The following is a 14471-nucleotide window of genomic DNA, read 5'->3' on the forward strand; positions in this document are numbered from 1 at the left end:
TTTTTACAAAATTTTTCTGGAATAAATGAATAACAAATTCTGGTTCAGCGTCAATAATTACATCTACATGATATATTAAAAATTTTTTTTTAAATAATTATAAACAGGGACGAAAACCACAAAGTTCCAATATATATACATATATACATACTTATATATATATATATATATATATATATATATATATATATATATATATATATATATATATATATATATATATATATATATATATATATATATATATATATATATATATGAGAATTCACGAAAAAACAACGGACGAAGACAGGTGGTGTAAACAACAAATGGATGTATTAGTATAACGCTCGGGAATAGAGAAAGTCTTTAACGTTTCGAGCCTACGCTCTTCAACAGAAAGGAACACAGAAAGAAACAAGGATATATATATATATATATATATATATATTGATATTGATATTGATATTTACATCGCTGAATTTTTCTTGCCTTTTTATAGGTTTTGCCGTGGTTTAGTTTTCGTAATTGTACAGTTTGTATATATTGCCAGTTGTTTATCTCCTGAAGTTTCAATGTTTTTAAAGTGTGTTGGGCCTGAGAAAATTGTGGATATGTAAGATTTTCAACTTATTTTGGAGGAAATTTTTGTCATGCGTTTAATAGTGTTGTTGGAATGAAAGGTGCGTTTTGTTGTGCGTTTAATAATGTTGTTGCAATAAAAGGTACGCTTACATATTCGAGTAGTCACGGAGAAAAGAAGGGCAAAATTTTTACTGAGAATTGTAGTTAAAGATTTTTTTTTTAATTTTCTAATGAGGATCGTTTGTGTGTTCGGCCAGAGGGAACTGAAGTGCTCTTGTGCTAATAGGAGCGTTTACATTTTCGAATACTCAGGAAAGGACAGGTATTCAGAGAAAGTTGTAGGTATTAAAATTTCAAAATTGTGGATATGCAAGATTTTCAACTTGTTTTCAAAGAAATTTAAAATACTCACAAGGAATTGTAGATATTCTAGTTTTTTGAGAGATTATTATTATCATCATCATTATTATTATTATTATTATTATTATTATTATTATTATTATTATTATATTTTATTTTTTCTCGCTTTGCAATCACATGATTCCGAGTCCAATCACAGCGCTCGGCACCCTGGGCAAATGTATTCTGCTATAGCCCCTTGCCGACTAATGCCTTGTGAATGAATTTGGTAAACGGAAACTGTGTGGAAGCCTATCGTGTATGCGCATACGTTTGTATATGTGTGTATATTTATACATGTATGAGTGTGTGTTTGTGCTTGTGTTTGGACCCCTTACACAGAAACACTGCTTGACAATCGGTATTGGCATGTGTACGCCCTCGTAACTTAGAAATTCGGCAAAAGAGACCGACAGAATAAGCACCGATTTGTTTGACTAAACCTTTCATTGTAGTGACCCAGTATGGCCGCAGACTATTGATTGAAACTAGTGAAACGTAAACGATAACTACAAGTTTGGGGTTGATCTGATAAAATGGTAAAAGATACTTAACTCAAGATGGCTCTCAGAAAGGAAATGCAATCAGTGTAAATATAAAAAGAAGTGTAAGGACTCCATAAGGACTAACAGGAAGTCATTCGGAATGGATCCAAAGGCCATAGAAACCCTTGCTTCGGATCGAGCTTGATGGCGAACAAAAGTGTGGGGTGGAGTGAAAGCTTTTGAAGAGGTCAGAATGACACATGCAAGACTCAAAAGAAATTTAAAGAAGAATGTTGCGATCAACGAAAAGGTGAATTTCAGCAATCTTTTCATGCGCACAATTTGTGACAAACTATGCCTTTCTTTTGCTGGGCTCAACTCTCGTTTGCGGACCCATGAAAAACGAACCTCCACCAACTACTCTGCCTACATATCTGTGCTCACTTGTCAATGCTGTGTACGCCATAAGGTCAGCAAATCTAAAGACATTTTAAGGTCTACAAAGATTAGAACTTAACTGCAACTCTTGGTGGTCCAAATCAGATATTCAATCTATGTGGGTGTTCTTCAAAACATTGCCTGGTTTAAAAAGCCACATCAGACGCCATGATAGATCTAAGGTGCAAGCACAAGAGGTGGTCAAACTCTGCATAAGGAGTAGACAACCACTGTGTATGTATGTATGTATGTATGTATATTCATTTATGCATGTACTTATGAATGAACTTGTGTATGCATGTCTTCTTTTTTGGCAAATGCATACGTTCTTTAATGAGTGCAATTGCTCTGTGTAAAGAGTTTCCTCAGTTCAAAAAGCTTCAGGTGCGAGGATCACTTGATTTTAGCACCTCTAATATGTGTTGGGTACTATGACCGGCTGTTGCCGAGAATGGTATAACATTCAATAAATAATTCTATAATGGAATGCACAGGAGTTAATGCGTATGCCGCATGCCAGTTTTACTGAGGAGAATATTCCAAAGAGTAGTAGCTTAAACGAGAAACGCGTGGGTAAGGTGTTTAATACTGTATCCAATTGAAGAATTGTAAAGGAAGTGACGTGTACATCATATGATATGCAACTGCCTGGTTAAAAATATTAGATGCCTTTTCATAAAGTTAGACGAACAGAGAGAAAAGAAATATCAAATCATAAACAACAACAATGAAATGCTATGATAAACATATTTATTCGTTACAACGTACAACAATAACCAGTCGATAACAACACACTCTTTGACTGTTTTCTTTCTCTTATTTGAAAAGGAGAATTTTCCCCGAAATATTACAGAAGAATTTTAAAATCTATGAAAGATAATGCAATATCTTTTCTCTTGCTTTTCGTTCATTGACATCCCCTTACATGTTTCGCTTAACTCTTCACCTGCATTGCTCAAAGGCTTTTGAAAATATTTCATTGTTATTTTATAGTATTTAATGTTGTGCGTTTTAAGTTGTGATGCCAAATCCTGCCAGAGACGAGATTGTTTTTCATATTTTCCATTGAAATAAGTTCCAGCAATGTACATGAAAATATACTGAAATGCTACGTAAATCGTGCGTTAATTTTTGCGTATTCGTGTGTTTGTGTGCTTCTGTGTGTGCGCGTGCGTGTGTATTTACGTGAGTTTGCACGTGGAAATGAGAAGATACCCGAAATATTCTATACAATTGATTCATTCGAGTATAATAAGAAATATTGTTGAGTTGAACAAACATAAATATAAATAGCTAATAAATTGTTTAATATAGACATGTTTATGTGTGTCTTTATGTATGTATGCGTGTATACAGGCATGTGTATGTATGCGTGTATACAGGCATGTGTATGTATGCGTGTATACAGGCATGTGTATGTATAGCCAAACTAACATAAATATCTAATAAAATTATTTTATATATATATACTCATGTGTGTATGTGTACGTGTATGTGTACGTGGTCAAACCAACATAATTTTCTGATTTATTATATTACATATGTGTTTGTGTTTGTGTGTGTGAGTGTGAGTGTGTTGGTGTGCATAAACGTGTATGTATGTATGTATGTATGTATGTATGTATGTATGTATGTATGTATGTATGTATGTATTCGTGTATATGTGTATGTGTTTGACGTTGGTGTGTAACTAAATTCGCGTTAGAGTTTCCAGCTAAGTATTCGATCGTCTGTACATACGAAACAGAAATTATGAATAAGCAACTGGTCGTCTGATGAATGATGTCACATCACCAGTTGTCATTAATTTGTGATTGATTGATTAATAAAAGCTTTATCTTTAAACAAGTGTGTTAAATCCTATGTGTATATGTTTGTATTTTGTTTTTCAGTGTAGATGTGTGTGTGTGCGTCTGCGCGCGCGAAAATGCGAAAATGCTCACAACTTCTATAGTTTATTTAATTATCATTTCGCGGTATTATGTCCGTTATATATTGCATAATACACCATATCCTATATTTAATACAGGCATAGTAGATTACCTCTTGTAGGGTTTTCGAAGTGGCTGCGCTTTTTGCTAATTGTAAATTAACTTAGTTTTGTTGTAAACAAGCTAAAAATTGAAGAAAATACCAAAACTAAACATAAAAACATAATAATGAATCAATGAAAATATATAAAACAATATATAAACAGTGTCTACGCCAAAATGTTGAATAAACAATCATTTGTATACGATTTACGTAGTTCTTTACTATATTTACAAGCAAATAAATATTACGCAAATGTCACGCCACGTGATTGCTATGATCGAATCAAAAGTCAGCTAGAGAAAAAGAGAAGAGAATAAAAACAAAATGAAGCGGTCACAATTAGCAAGGGAATGCTGTGTAAGGTTCAATAAGCGTCTTTGAAGATTTTCTATAGTTTTTGGGCCGATAATAAAATCTAGCTATAAAATCGAAAAGCCGTAGAGAAATCAAGAGAATTCACATTAATCAAATGATTTTTGCCCCCACCCACCCACAACCCCTTAGATTTTCTGTGAAGTCAGGGAGAAGCTGAAAATCAAAATCAAGACTGTTTGGGGGTTGGGTTATTTTTTGTGGGGCTTTTTGTTTTGATTTTTGGGAGTTTGGTTTCCCAATACTGAGGGAAAAGAAAGAAAGAAAGAAAGAAAGAAAGGAATGAAGGAAGGAAGGAAGGAAGGAAGAAGATGAACGAGTGGAAGAGATGATTTAGAATGAGGGTAGCAGAAAGTGAAGGGTGAAAGAGAGAGAAAGAGAATCGGTGACCAATATCAATGGGGTGGATGAAAGAGAAAGAGTAAAAAGGAGAGGAAGAATGCGGCTAAGAGAACTTGAGAGAAGGAAAGAGAAAAAGAGAGAAAGAGAGAAAGGGAGAAAGAGAGAGAGAATTCTCAATATATGAAGCTTAAGCAAATATATTTTCAATTAGAAATTAGAAATACAATTCTGAACCTTTGTCTCACACACGCATATATATATATATATATATATATATATATATATATATATATATATATAAACATACATACATACATACATACATACATACATACATACATACATACATACATACATATTATATATATATATATATATATATATATATATATATATATATATATATATATATATATATATATATACTTGGAAATGGATGCGTGGCGTTCGATCATATAATAATATAAATAATATATACATATAAATAATATATATATATATATATATATATATATATATATATATATATATATATATATATATATATATATATATGCATATATACACACATACATGTACATGCCTACATATATACATATGTTTCTATACTTGCATATATGAGTACAGGACCTCACAAAAAACGTGAACAAAATGAGAAACGAGAACATAAAAATCAAAAGTATGGAAAGCGAACGTGTTTCGAACAACGAAAGAAGCAAATAGAGAAACGAGACAGGCAACATAAAGAACATTCCCTTCGTCAGTTGTCCCCTGTTTTATCTACTCCGCGTTATGAAGGTAGGGACAAGACGCGACTTCATTAAAACAGTCCTTCCTGCAAAGCAAATTAAATAAAATTTGGGATTTTTTTGCGGAGAGTAAAGTGGTAACAAAAACAGGACAGTAAGAATAAAACAGTAAAAACAAACGGTGAGGGCTGTTAATCCATAACGAGGTGAAGTAGTGAGCGCTCGTGCTTTTGCCTGTCTCTTCTCAAAGCTCGTTTTTCCAGCGTTCATCCCTTCACCTCGTTATGGCTTAACAACCCTCACCGTTTGTTTTTACTTTTTTGTTCTCACTGTCCTGTTTTTGTTATCACTTTAACCCTCCGCAAAAAATCCCAAATTTTACTTAATTTGCTTTGCAGAAGGACTGTTTTAACGAAGTCGCATCTTATATATATATATATATATATATATATATAGAGAGAGAGAGAGAGAGAGAGAGAGAGAGAGAGAGAGAGAGAGAGAGAGAGAGAGAGAGAGAAGCAGACACATAGACAGTCAGAGAAAGAGAGCAAAAAACTAGATTCACAGAATTAAGCCGAACACCCAGTAAACACTCAGTCCGTCAAGTCACATAGTAATGAAATAACGATGCAATCGAATATCTACGGCATGCAAGTGATAAATATTTCCACAAGAAGTAAATAATAATCATAAAAATCATGAGCTATGAGATATGAATTCAGATTTATAACGTCCATATAGTTCTTATGTACTTACAGCCGTTTCGCGATCTTTTCAATGTATTACGCAGACGCGACCAAAAAATTGTTTCGCATTTATTCGGTGAAATTGATTACTTTTTATCTACTGATTTTAAAAATGACAAAGAGATCACGTACAGTTTCTTCACAAAATAGATCGCTGCATTTTAATGTTGTGCCCAATTTTGACTATTGCCTTTTATTATTATTATTAATTGCCATATTTAAATAGACTATAAGAGTATAATTAATAGACGCAATTTTGTAAGACCGCTTCAGCTACACAAGACCGCTTCAGCTACACAAAGCAGTGCCTGCATCACTACTAATGAATGTTTCATAGTGAATGCATCAAATGTTCACAAGTGAAAGAGTTCCAAGTGAAAAAGATATTTTGAGGTGCTGAACCTATGGAACCCTTTAAAAATATTTTTTCTTACCTCTCAATTGTATTTGTGCCATTTTTATTTTGCCAAATACATAAAGTACTTTCTATTAGATTCATTTTGTCCTACTATCTGTGAATTTACCTAGAAATAATAGTGAGAAAAGTTTAGGTAATAGGAAAGAGCGTTTTGATATTTCGAATTAGCACCACAAAAATATATATAGAATAACAGACAAATATCAAAATAATTTTCAAGAAGTTCCATTTCGTAGACCTGTGTTATTATTAATTTCAACATTTCAAATAAATACATGTATTTTACATCGATAAGCATATTTAGCATTGTAAAACTACAATTATATATTAAATAAAGATGCACAGTAGAGAAAACTAACTCATCAGATCAAATCTAGCGGAACATCATAAATACGTTCAGGATTTAACTCAGGAAAGTTGAACTAGGTGATAGGGTTATTGTTACTTTCCGTGAAAGATATTATATTTTTACCATTACACCCGTCTCATGAGGCAGGTGTAATAGTAGATAATTTCCAAAATGACATTCTTTTACGACTCTGCTGTGAAATTAATAAAATTTAATAAATTTAAACCCACTGCGTTCCTTTAGAATCTTATGTTTTATGGTATAGTACACCACAATGTTTTATGGTGTAGTACACCATCAGCAGCAAAGGATCTAAAATGATTGGAATATATAATATAACAAATTGGTATTGGAACTACATTGCATTGCCATGTGGTATTATGTCTACTGCCAAAACGAAGTGCAATGATATCCAACGGAAACATTGCCTTGACAGAAATAACAAAGGTACAACACGGGAATATATCGATCTAAGCGTTAAGACCAGTATCTAAATATGTATATCGATAAAAGAAGAGATATTGAGATTTCCCAATAAAAAAAAAATTAACAACAAATGGTGAGAGGGACAGAAAGGAAGGCAGAGCAGGGGAACTAGAGAAGAAGAAGAAGAAGAAGAAGAAGAAGAAGAAGAAGAAGAAGAAGAAGAAGAAGAAGAAGAAGAAGAAGAAGAAGAAGAAGAAGAAGAAGAAGAAGAAGAAGAAGAAGAATGGTGCTTTGATGACGACGACGATGACAAGGAGAAACACTAAGAATTTGGTTCAATATCAAGTTTGATTAAACAATACAGCAGGAAGTCTTAAGTAAAAGAGATATGCACCATCGGTGTACCATGTTGAAAATAAGTAATTTATATGCAAGGCGTGAAGTCATAAATATGCATCGTTGTTGACTCTCTTTTGAAACATTCTCCGCTCTGACTTACAGATTATTGTGTGTGCATATATATATATATACATATACATATACATATATATATATATATATATATATATATATATATATATATATATATATATATGTATATATGCGCGCGCGTGTGTGTGTATACATAAATATATAATATAGATAGAGACATGCATACATACATACATATGTATATGTATGTATATGCACATATATTTGTACACGCACACACACACACATACACACACACACACATACACACATACACACACACACACACGTATGCAAATAACAAATGCATATATATACATATATGGATTTACACATATAAATATACGTTTTTGTGCCTCTGTCTGTGTGTACTTTGTTTCGCTCAAGGGTTTCACCGATAAGTCAAGTATGTATTTTTTAAAAATTGCCCACTTCTTAGTTGATGCTGAGAACAATACGTAGATCCTTTGCAAAATTTCAAAGACTGTTGTAGCGCCTGAGCAACACTTGGTCACGTCTCCAAGTAAAAGATAATATTTGAGATATGCACAGACTACAAAGAAAGCTCTTGAAAAATCCTTCAACAGTCTTTCTTGTACTCCAGAGATGTGACCTTGCATGTTGCTTCCGTTGTTATAGCCCTGGCCTCGAATGTCTTGCTTGTATCGGAGGCGAAACCAGTCGATCTTTATAATGATTCGGTCACTGATTACGAATATCTTGTTTTCTCTGTAGTGCTTGTGTAAGTGATTCCTTAACTGAAACTGTTTTCTTTACTGCAAGTTGACTATTTCAGTTCTTATAAATACTTTGCCGTTACTCACGAAAATTATTATAATTTTTCAATATTTGCTAATATTTGTGCTTATTACGAAAGCAAATAAAGTAATACTTGAATCCCTCTCTTAAAGTTACATTGATCTTACGGTGGTTTTTATTTAGTTCTGCTTCTATGTATATGCTAGTCAAGCTTCACTCAATAGTCAAGAAAGTTTAGCGCTTTTCTTGTACCAGAGGCCAAACAAACTGACCTTTATAACGTTTTCGTCACTCAATACGAAAAATCTTACTCTATTTGTAAATATTTGATATAGTTATTGTTTTCACAGTAATGTCCGTAGTTTTTAATTGATTGAAATCGTTTGCTGTTCTGAGATTTGATTTTTTTTTTTTAAACCTTTTATCCGATTCAGTCATTACACTGCGCCCATAGTGGAGCACCGCCTTGAAGAATTTTTAGTCGACTGTATCGGCACCAGTACGTTTTTTAAAGTCTGGTACTTATTCTGTCGGGCTCTTTTGCCGAACAGCTAAGTTACGGGGGCGTAAACACACCAGCACCAATTGTCAAGTGATAGTAGTGGGACAAATACGCGCGAGCACATACATATTTTTACGACTGGCTTCTTTCAGTTTCCATCTACCAAATCCTCTCACAAGGCTTTGGTAGGCCTGAGGCTATAGTAAAAGACACTTGCCCAGTGTATCACGTGGTGGGACAGAACCCGGAACCAGGTGGTTCTCTTACCACACAGCCACGCGTGTGCCTGTCTAAATTCTTATCAATACCCAATAGCAAATTACAAAAAATTTTTCATTTTCCAGTATTACGCAATATTTACTGAGTATTACACAAGCAATTAAAGTGATCATTAAACATCTCTTAGAGCTGCGTGGATCTTAGAACGTTTCTTAGTTATACCCTTAATAAGCTAATCAAACTACCGTCACTTACCAACGAAATCCAACTTTTCTTTCTATCAAAATTGATACCATTGAGCTGTAAAATATTTTGCTCGCTGATTACAAAAATCTACTCATTTTTCAAGATTAGATTACTCTTAATCTTCAGAGTTATGTCTCAGGGTTTTGTGGAAATAATTTTTTAATAAAATGAAACTTTTTTTGCTCTATCATGAGCTGGTTGTTTCAATTCTTATAGTTACTTGGTCGCTTTTTATGTAAATCAATAATTTTTCAATATCTAAGAATATTTTGCGCTATTATGTGAGCAAATAAAGCAATCCAAAAACTTCTCTTTGTCTCACGTCAATCTTATGATGATTTTTACTTTGTTCTGACTACATAAGCTAATCAACCTTCGGTCAATTACCAACTTTTTAAGTATTGGATGCAAAACCAGTTGATCTTTATAAAGTTTCTTTGCTGATTACAAAAGAAAAACTCATTTTTTAAGCTTGAATAATGTTATTGAGTTTACAGAACTAGGTCCCTAGGATTTGTGTAAATGATTCTCTAATCAAATGAAAGTTTTTGCTTCACCAGAAGATGTCAGTGTCAAATCTCATTGATTTCTGGTCGCTAATTATGAAAATTCTTAAAATTTTCATAATTAGCTCATATGTTTGGATATTACTTTAGCAAATAAAGTTATACTTAAATCCCTACTGTTATAGCCGCATTGTTGTTTCAGTTTAGTTTTACTTTCATAAGCTTAACAAACTACCAACAAACTTCAATTTTTTTCTTGTATTGTAGGTGAAACCAATCAATCTTTATAAGTTTCGGTCGCGAATTAAAAAATCATTCTCATTTTACAAACTTAGCTAAAATTATTAAATTTATAGTGTTATGTGCCTAGGGATTTTGTAAATGATTCATTAACAAAATGAAATTCTTTGCCGTGCCAGATGATTGTGTCAATTTTTATAGATACTTGATCGCTAATAAGGTAATAATTGAACTTTCTTAGGAATGCAGGGATCTTATGCTGTTTCTTATTTAGTTCTATCTTCATGGTGTTATATGCGAGATAAATTTTTGAAGAGCACAGGATACAAAAATTAATGAAAAAATAAACAATTAAAGAATTCTGTGGAACCTTGATTTCATATCTATATAGTTAGGAACTAATTCTTTCTTGCCTTTAACCCTCCAACGCAGAGTATAGGCCACTTATAATTGAATTCCATGTCGCATAATTTTCCGCTTCTGTACTTATACTCTGCCATGAATGTCCCACTTTCCCTAGTTCCTTTTGTGTTGATCTACGCCACGAGTTCTTAGGCCTACCCCTCTTTCTATATCCATCCGGATTCCACTGTAAAGCACTTTTCGCTACATTTGGTGTGTCCTTTCTAATTGTGCTACCAATCCACTTCCACTTTTTCTTAAATATTTGCTCCCTAATCGAAACTTGATTCGTTCTTTGCCATAGTTCCATATTGCTTATGTGTTCGGGCCATCTGATTTTAAGTATACTACGCAAGCACCTGTTGATGAATAATTGTATTTGCTTATTTGACTTAACTGTTGTTCGCCATGTCTCAGCTCCATACAATAACATCGCTTTTATGGAACTAATACATGCATTAAAAGAAGTTGTGGTTTTATCACGGCGCAGCTCTGCTCAGCAGATTTACGATCAAAGATTTTTCCACCTACGAAAATACTCGGGCATAATTACTTCTATTTATAAAACTGCATGGGCATGATTCGAGAAAGACTTGTGTACTATTTTCAGCAGATCAAACGACTACATAGAGACTCCTTCGTTGGTTATAATATTAAATATATTGGCCCTAGAAAAGCTAGCATAAGATTTGAACTCATAGTCTATATGTTAATTTAATATTTCAGTCATTCTTACAATTCGTTTCTTCATAAAGTGGTTCTCCATCAGTTTCGACGATGAGTGTTCAGTTGTTCGATCAACTCAACAATCGATTCATTGAGTTAACATGGAAGTGGTTGAGTATTTCACGGACACATATACACTGAAAGTGATTCTCAGACAGAATTAACGTGACACAGTGTGTAATAAGGCTGGATCCTTGAATTACAGGTACAATCCATCCGACAGCTTCTGCACAGTCTCCGTCCTATTGCACAGCAACTTGGACAAATGTTTTCTGCAATGGTATTGTAAAGACACTTTCCCACAATGCTACACAACAGGATCGGATCTGTGACCTCATGAGTGAGAGGCAAACTTTTTAAATGACACTGGGGCCTGATTCCACGCAGAGCGATCGAACCAGGTATGTCATGACTGCGAGATGAACTCATTAACCATTCGGCCATGCAGCGGTATCGTCAGTTGCTGAATAATAAATGTTACATAATTTACTTGGCTTTCAATGTCTGTTCGAACGATAAAGTTTTAAGAGAGTCACGTGACCGGATGTAGTGATTTTTAACGAGAATTACTAGAATCTCTCTCTCTCTCTATATATATATATATATATATGTGTGTGTGTGTGTGTGTGTGTGTGTGTGTGTGTGTGTGTGTGTATCTCCCTCTCTCTATCTATCTATCTATGTATCTCTCCCTCTCTCTTTCTCTCTCTCTCTCTCTCTCTCTCTCTCTCTCTCTCTCTCTCTCTCTCAGGATACGTCTTCAACTGACAAAATTATATTTCTTAATTAAGTTTTAACTAATTAGTCGCTTTATGTCTAACGATAAAAAAAAATATCATGTCAGCTGTGAAAAGGCCAGTACAAGGCGAATGAATAATGGTTGGTGGGATTGAGGCTGGAATATTTACATACAAGCCTCAAATTTGACCTAGTTTCATGGATAAGATTGACAGTAGGTATATGCAAGTATGCACATGTATGTGTGTGTGCGTGCATGAGTTTGTGTGTGCGCCCGTGCGCGCGCGTGTGTGTGTAGCATGCGTGCGCATGTGTGTTCACATATGTACGCATTTATAAGAAATTGTGTGTGTATGAATGTATGTATATGTATTTTTTTATCTTTTCTTTTTCCTGCAAAATTAATTAGGTGTTTGCGAGTGGGTTATAGGTGTGGCTGGGAATGTATGGAAAGGAACTAGTGAAAGAGAAAATATGTGTGAAGAGAGAGAGAGAGAGAGAGAGGGGGGGGAGAAAGAGAGAAAGAGGGTGAATGACCGAGAGTGGGTAGGGAAAAAAGACAAGAAAATAATTCGAAATTAAAATCAAATATAATTATCTGTAGTATATATATATATATATATATATATATATATATATATATATATATATATATATATATATATATATATATTTCGTTTTGGGATTTGGTTTGCAAGATTTTTTATGTGATTTCGTGTGTTGAAGCATATACTGTTGTGTCTGGGGAGAGTCATTTTCTTTTCGTGCCTTAAAATTTAACACATTCACCGTTAAAATTTCCACTTATTATTTTTATTTTTATTTTTATTTTTATTTTCCTGAAATTTTCGTTGCGTCTTGCAACCTTTTCAATAGTCCTGACTATTGAAAAGGTTGCAAGACGCAACGAAAATTTTAGGAAAATAAAAATAAAAATAATAAGTGGAAATTTTAACGGTGAGTGTGTTAAATTTTAAGGCACGAAAAGAAAATGACTCTCCCCAGACACAACAGTATATATATATATATATATATATATATAAACATACAAATTTACTGTTAACAAAGTCGGGATACTTGGCGTTCAGTTACTCCATAAATGAAAAATACATTAAATACTATGAAACATACACGTAGAACAGACACAGAAGGACCCTAATACTTCCTCAGTTAACGACGAGCATAGTTTGTTGGTTAAATTGACCAACACGTATTTCTGCTGCACAGAGTATGTGCAAGTTGCACATACAACCGAGCATAATTTTCTGTGTACCTTTATTCAGTGTCCTTCAACGGTTCGAAGCGAACTGAGTATATTTATTTGTGGCTATTTTAAGATACAGAGAGAAGTGACAGGAGGTTAATTTAAACCTGATATGGTTGTAAAATTTATCCTTATGCTGACCTTTGTATCTTAAACTGCCCACAAATAAATAAACCCAGTTCACTTCGAACCACGCTTGTTGAAGGACTCTAAATGAAAGTGCACAGAAAATTATATTGGATTATGCGACTGCACATACTCTGTGCAGCAGAAACACGTGTAGGTCAATTTAACCAACAAATTATGCTGTATGACAAACCGTAAAATTGAAGAGAAATTTGATGATGCACCAGTCTCTGTATTACTCTTTTACTTGTTTCAGTCTTTTGACTGTGGCCATGCTGGAGCACCGCCTTTAGTCGAGCAAATCGACCCCAGGACTTATTCTTTAGAAGCCTAGTACTTATTCTGTTGGTCTCTTTTGCCAAACCGCTAAGTTACGGGGACATAAACACACCAGCATCGGTTGTCAAGCGATGTTGGGGGGACAAACACAGACACACAAACACATACATATATATATACATATATACGACGGGCTTCTTTCAGTTTCCGTCTACCAAATCCACTCACAAGGCTTTGGTCGGCCCGAGGCTAATCCAGAGAAGCGGACACAAAGTTACTCATCAGAAGAATTGCAACGAAATTGCTAATACTAAGCGATCATCGACGCTCAATATTACCTGATGCGGTTAGCCGTAACCTAGAACATACCTGAGAGCTACCACGGTAACTGTCTGGATAATTTACCCCTTTAAACTCACCTTTATATATATATTTCAAAAATTTAACAAAAACAACAAACGGAAAATTCATAGCTAATACCTCATCAGTCAGGGCCAAAGCTAACGAACGTACATAACAATGAGGAAAACAAACACGATAAAATAAAATTATATATATAAACATCGAAAAAAGGCCGTGCGGCCGCAAGACGGACAGGTATGGGGTAACGCGAAGGAAAATGAAAATGTCCTGTAGGTCATATGTGTGTGTGTGTGTGTGTGTGTGTGTGT

Source organism: Octopus bimaculoides, chromosome 2, assembly GCF_046866305.1.
Source record: "Octopus bimaculoides isolate indiv1 chromosome 2, ASM4686630v1, whole genome shotgun sequence".
NCBI lineage: Eukaryota > Metazoa > Mollusca > Cephalopoda > Octopoda > Octopodidae > Octopus > Octopus bimaculoides.